The sequence below is a fragment of the Panthera tigris genome, chromosome B2 (genome assembly GCF_018350195.1).
Source record: "Panthera tigris isolate Pti1 chromosome B2, P.tigris_Pti1_mat1.1, whole genome shotgun sequence".
NCBI lineage: Eukaryota > Metazoa > Chordata > Mammalia > Carnivora > Felidae > Panthera > Panthera tigris.
In genome coordinates this window covers 135,046,918-135,053,149 of record NC_056664.1, presented here as the reverse complement: position 1 = coordinate 135,053,149, position 6,232 = coordinate 135,046,918, and the positions used below count along the sequence as shown (strand labels likewise).

At 47.1% G+C, this 6,232-nt stretch overlaps 1 protein-coding gene across 2 annotated transcripts in view; it reads right to left on the bottom strand.

Annotated features, from left to right (window-relative positions):
- Positions 1–533: 533 nt before the first annotated feature.
- MTHFD1L (methylenetetrahydrofolate dehydrogenase (NADP+ dependent) 1 like) overlaps positions 534–6,232 on the bottom strand; it is a 185,735-nt gene continuing 180,036 nt past the window's right edge. For both annotated transcript variants that reach the window (XM_042987318.1, XM_042987319.1), the window contains exon 28: positions 534–831. The gene's annotated coding sequence lies outside the window, so the exon portion shown is untranslated. The remainder of the gene's footprint in view (positions 832–6,232) is intronic.

Here is a 6,232-nt window from a genome sequence, read left to right as displayed (position 1 = left end):
CCGGGAAGGGGGTACAGCCCATACACCATTCTTTACTATGAATTATGGGTTGGACAAATGGAAAAACATCTGCCCAACACCTGACCTCAAGAGCCAACTTTGCTTTGCCCTATGGGCTTTCGCAAGCTTAGTGGCTGCTGAGATTGATTTGTGGGTGGACGGAACGAGCATGAACCCATTATTTTTTGGGTAAGTGATGTAAACTTCACTGGCACTGAAAAACAGTTCTGTGTATAAAATGCACTGCGGTCTAAAGGCTATTTATTTATTACAACCCTCCAACGGTCTGAAGATTTCACAATGGATCAGATATTTCTGTGCGCGCGTGCAATTTCTTTCTCATTCTGTTTCTAAAAGCCCTCGTTGTATTCACAGTTTTCCAGAAAATCTGTCAGGTCACAACCCCAATGTGAACAGTTACCTCTAGAGACCAGAGAGTTCTATCTAGCGTTGGAAACTTGCTGTTTGGTTTTCTAGATGCATGTTTATTTTCAGTTCAAAGACAAAATAGAAAACTCCAGAGTGGAAAATGGTACCTTTTAGTTCACACTCTTTTAATCCCTCAGTCCCCATAAAATAAACATTCTACAGTGTAAGCAGTGGGAAATAATGTAAACTCTGCAGAAACGGAAAATAAATTACTTTCTTTCGAACTTGGTGGAGGTCCTTTTACCGGACACCATACTCTGTTGCAAACAGAATTCTTGAACGGAGAATATGTCTTTGGTCTATTTCCCCATTTCTCCCGCATTGTGTAACCGGCATATTTCAAATTCACTTTCTTCTCCAACGGCAGCAAGAAGGCGAAAGACGGGTTTGTGTTTCGGGAGCCTGGAAAACAAAGCCATGTTTCAGTGATTTAAGAAGAGCTTTTTCCCCCCTGTGATGTCAAACTGTTAATATAGTTCTAAAAAGCCAGAGTCCAAAAGAAAATTCACCCGCAGATAAATGATTCCCTTCACAAGACAGGGCTGGGAATCACTGTTTGGAATCGTCTTACTTAAGAGCGGTGGAGAATCCGATTCCGCACCGCTCTGTGACCCAGTCAGCACGGTCACTGTAGGCAGCATTCTGAACCTCCTGAAAAGATTAGGCGGAAATTCTAAAATTCTGAATTTGGGCTTTACGGTCTCCGGGATCCTGCCGAGTGAGACCGCTCAGGATTTTAGATCAGGAATCCTGTCGCCTTGGATTTCAGTTTGTCTTTTATAGTAGGCACAGAAAGGAAGGTCTGAAAAATGCATTTAGGGCAAGAATGGAAGGGAGGAGATCTTATTGATGTTAAAGCTTTGTTGTTTCCTCTGAAAGGATATTAAGACTCCTGGACACTGTTGGAGCCTGAAATCTTTTAGAAGGAGCAGTCATCAAACTACATTTTAGAAAAGACAAACGAACCAAACCCCGAAGGTTCAGAAAGTCTCTGTTCATCATTGCGGAAGAAGTGTAAATGCAAGTATTTGGCCTTTAATCTGAATTTATACGTGGAAGAATTTGTCTGCTGGGCCAGAACATAGTGAGTTGGCCTCCCACAGATGGGTGGGGGCTCTAGAGCCAGAAAGGCTGCTTGCTTAGCCTCAGAACAGAAGACAGTGACGAAGGCAGGGGACCAGGAATGCAGACCACTCTCCTCGCATCGGATTCAAGTCAGGGAAGTAAACAGAAAACAGGAGCACCCCGAGCACAATAATCCTCAACCAAAAGAAAATATTTTCGAAGCTGGGAAGGGAGGTTTGCCCGGGGCAGGACCTCACCCCTCCATTCAGGGAGGCGGCCAGCCTCACTTTGGGGGCTCTCGTGATCCTGGACCTGAGCCTCAGTGACACACATGGCGGAAAGGAGGGTAAGGGGAATGACGGTGGGCTTGGTGCACTGGAAACGGCCCAAGGAGGGCAAGTCTGAAGACCTTCCAAACCCAGAGTGGGTGGTTGAAGACCAGCTGATTAGACACCTTAAATTTGTACGTAATGGTTTTGTGTTTATAGGGGCGTGGCGTATGTGGTTCCACATTAAAAAACAAAACAAAACAAACAAACAAAAAACACCTCTGCGTGTTGGCAGAAGTATAGAAAGTCTGAATACAGATTTTATAAATTGGAAATGCAACCACTCTAGTGAGGATTTAAAAAGAGGAGTCAGCTGTTTATTATTATCCAGTTATTCAGGAAAAAAAAAAATTCAGAATTTTATGAGGACAGAATATATGAAATAGTCTATCTTGGTATGGAATGGATAAGAAATCAAAGAGAGCCCAAAAAGTTCCTTCAAATTCTTTTTTAACATGTTTATTTATTTTTGAGAGACAGAGAGAGACCAAGTGTGAGCGGGAGAGGGGCAGAGAGAGAGGGAGACACAGAATCCGATGCAGGATCCGGGCTCTGAGCTGTCAGCACACAGCCGGACGCGAGGCTCGAACCCATGAACCGTGAGATCACGACCTGAGCCGAAGTTGGACATTTAACTGACTGAGCCACCCAGGCGCACCGCCCCCCCCCCCAAAGTTTCCTTAAAAGGGAGTTAAGAACTTCCCCAAAATTTTTAAAATGTTTATTTATTTTTCTTTCTTTTTTTTTAAATTTTTTTTTTTGACGTTTATTTTTGAGACAGAGAGAGACAGAGCATGAACAGGGGAGGGTCAGAGAGAGAGGGAGACACAGAATCTGAAACGGGCTCCAGGCTCTGAGCTGTCAGCACAGAGCCCGACGTGGGGCTCGAACTCATGGACCGTGAGATCATGACCTGAGCTGAAGTCAGATGCTAGCTGGCTGAGCCACCTTGGCGCCCCCGTCACCACCTTTCGATGTCAATGAGATGATACAGATGGCATCTTTAGATTCAGTCCCCTCCATCTTTTATTTAAGTGGCCTGAGCTTCCCATTGTGCCCTCCAAGGATGGCTCAGGGCGAGGTACTCGCTGACCTTCATCTTGGAGCATAAACGGTAATCAACAGTGTTTGAGTTGCTTCTTGAAAAGACAGTTTTAAGACCAAAATCACAGAGCCCAGGTGCTCCCCGAGGGAACCCTGAAGCCTCTGGTTTGCAAAACAGACCCTGACCACAGAAGGGCAGCAACCATACTCAAGACTATCGTATGACCATTAACTATCACTGAACATTTAAGCTCTACAGGCAGTTGGGGGAAGAACCGAGCACCTTTCTCTGCACGTGCAGTTCAAGAAAAAGCTTTCTGGGCAAATAACTAACATTTATAGCAGGACTAGAGTCGACCTGATTTCAGCTCAGGGTCATGATCTCGCAGTTCGTGCGTTCGAGCCCCGCATCAGGCTCTATGCTTATAGCACGGAGGCTGCTTCGGATCCTCTGTCTCCCTCTCTCTGCCCTTCCCCACTCCCTCTTTCTCAAAAATAGATAAATGTTAAAAAAACAAAACAAAACAAAACACCTGAAATCCAATCACCTTCAAACAAAAGACTGAGCAGTAATATGGCAGGATCGGTGTTCCTGGCACAAACAACTGATTTTCATTCTTTCTATTTGGTGCCACCCAGAAGAATGAATCATGCCCTTCTTCTGACAACAGTGAAAGCATCACAGGGGAGCCTTGGAAGGGAGCAAGAGCTCAGATTCTGGTGACTTCTTGGCTCTCTGTTCATATGAGATCTTACATGAGTTCCTCGACGGGGAGGTAAGCAGGAGAGGAGAGGAAGCGGAAGGACAGAAACAGTTGTTAACAGAGCACCATCTTCCGTGTGCTACACGACTACAACGCGTGCTGCAAAAACTCACGGGTGTGTTACTCCGAGGCTGACAGCACGGGGCTCTCTGGAGTCTGACCGCTCCAGGAGCAAAGCGACCATCAGACGTTCCCGCTTTTGGCGGGCAAATCTGTCTACGCCGACTGTCACCCAAACGTCAACATTTTGATTCCTTGCACCTTTAATCGCCACAGACCTGACTGCGAGGAGGTGGCCCCTGACTGCGTATTGTGAGGACATGGGAAACAGAGGGTCCGTTTGCGGGACCATCACCCCGGGAGTTCCCGGGAAGGGATGTTTGCTTTGTACAGCGCTTTCTCCCGCGACACTGGATCCATTTTCAAAGGTGCAAAGCAGGGTCAAGTGATGGGTTCTGAACCACCACCCACCGAGCTGGGAACGGGATCCGGCAGTTCACAAAGCAGAAAGGAGCCTTGGATAAGCGAGGGGGAAAACAACATTCTATGAGAGAGTTCAGCGAGAGATAGCCCTATTATACTCTGGCGAAAAAGAATCTGGACAAAGTCATAGCTTTTAATACCCGAAGAATTATCTTTTGTTATACGGAAATGATCCCCAAATTATAGGTCTGTTCAAATAACTGGTTATGATCTTCTAGGGCGGGCCAAGGTTCATTTATCCTGTGACTGACACGCAAAGGGCATCCTTTGGTTTGGGCATAAAGGATGGGGTGAGACAGGGGAAGCTGGTCCCGGGGGAGTCTCGGCATGCGTGCTTACTGGCGGGGCACCTCGACCGTGCTGCTGACTCTCCCGGGCCAGCGCTTCCACAGCTCTGAAACAGAACCGCCCATCTCGCTGCACTGACCCCAGCATGACATGTGCCAGGGGGTGGCAAGGGGTGGGAAGGTGACTCCCGTGCCAGCTTTGGAAGGAGAGGCAGGGCCAAGCAATGGAAAGATGGCTCTGCAGTCCTGGGGCTCGGGACCACGCCTCAGCTACCTCCTCGGGAAGGATCTACCCCTGTGGGACAGCACCTGCCTCCAAGGGATGCTGTGACCACCCAGGTGAGGTGCTCGGCACGGTGCCTGGCTCACTGGGGTAACTTCCACAGGCCGGCGTCCTGACCTCTAACCCTCGCTCAACATTGAAAAAAAATCTGGGGGTGCCCGGGTGGCTCAGTCGGTTAAGCGCCCGACCCTTGGTTTTGGCTCAGGTCATGATGTCACAGTTTGTGAGCTCGAGCCCCGCGTCGGGCTCCATGCTGGCAGTGTGGAGCCTGCTTGGGACTCTCTCTCTCCCTCTCTCTCACTGCCCTTCCCCTGTGCTCTCTCTCTGTGTCAAAATAAGTAAGTAAACTTAAAAAAAAAGTCTGGAGGAACACTTGTTAGGGAACACAGACCAAAGGATTTAAGTGTACGTGACGTGTCCCTTGGCATTAGCAGGGTCTTAACCTATAATTAAGGTATAACTGGGTTTTAATTACCTACTTGAGGAACAAATGAAAACGGACCACGAGGCTGGAAAAATACAACCCGAGAGAGATGAAAGGGTGAAAACACACTTGTTCTGGAGAAGAATGATAAATGGCAGAAATGCAGCAGAATGGGTTCTTGACGTGAAACGGGAGATTAGTCAGGACGGGTTAATTTTCAGTGGAAGAGGAAGGATACTGTTATTTTCCCAAGAACTAGCTGGGAAACCCAAGACATTCTCATACACACACACACACACACACATACACACACACACACACACACACACACACACACTTTATACCCAAAGACCAAAATGACACCATTATCAAGGCTTCTTTGTGAAATTAGTCTCCTTGGTTTATTTTGTGGGGGTTTCTTCTTCCGAATGGACACAGATTTGAAATGTGGTTGTGGTTCAAACTAAACATAGCCCCCACTCCTCAGTGAAAAACAACAGCATATGCCTCACACACCCCAAACCCAATAATTCCACACGTTGTATTAATGTCATTTCATATTGGCGTGGTCCCTTACCTTTCTCATCATAGTCTCTAGCGTATTAGTAACAAAGACTTACAAAAAAGGAAAACAATCTCCCCATGTTGACGACTGGTAGTGAAACCAACAAAAGTGAGAATTCAGGTCAAGTAGGCTTGTCTAATAGGCCCACAGTCTGGGTGGCTCAGTGGGTTAAGCTTCTGACTCTTCGTCCCAGCTCAGGTCGTGATCTCGTGGTTCGTGGGTCTGAGCCCCACATTGGGTTCTGCACTGACAGCACAGAGCCTGCTTGGGATTCTCTCTCTCTCTGCCCCTACCCTGCTTACTCTCTCTCTATCTTAAAATAAATGAATAAAAATTAAGAAAAAGAAAAAAAGGAAGGGATGCTGGGCTAAGGAACAGGAGCGAGTGTGGAGACGGAACTGGGAGTGTTGGGAAAAGGAATGTGTTCCGAGAATATGGTGAGGTTTGATACACAGATGAGAAAAGCAGCTTCACAAGCCTTTACGACTGGTGACTGAGAGTTTTCCCAGGGGCAGGATTAGGAGGGTGGTCATTTCTCTTCCGGAAGGGAAGCCAGGAA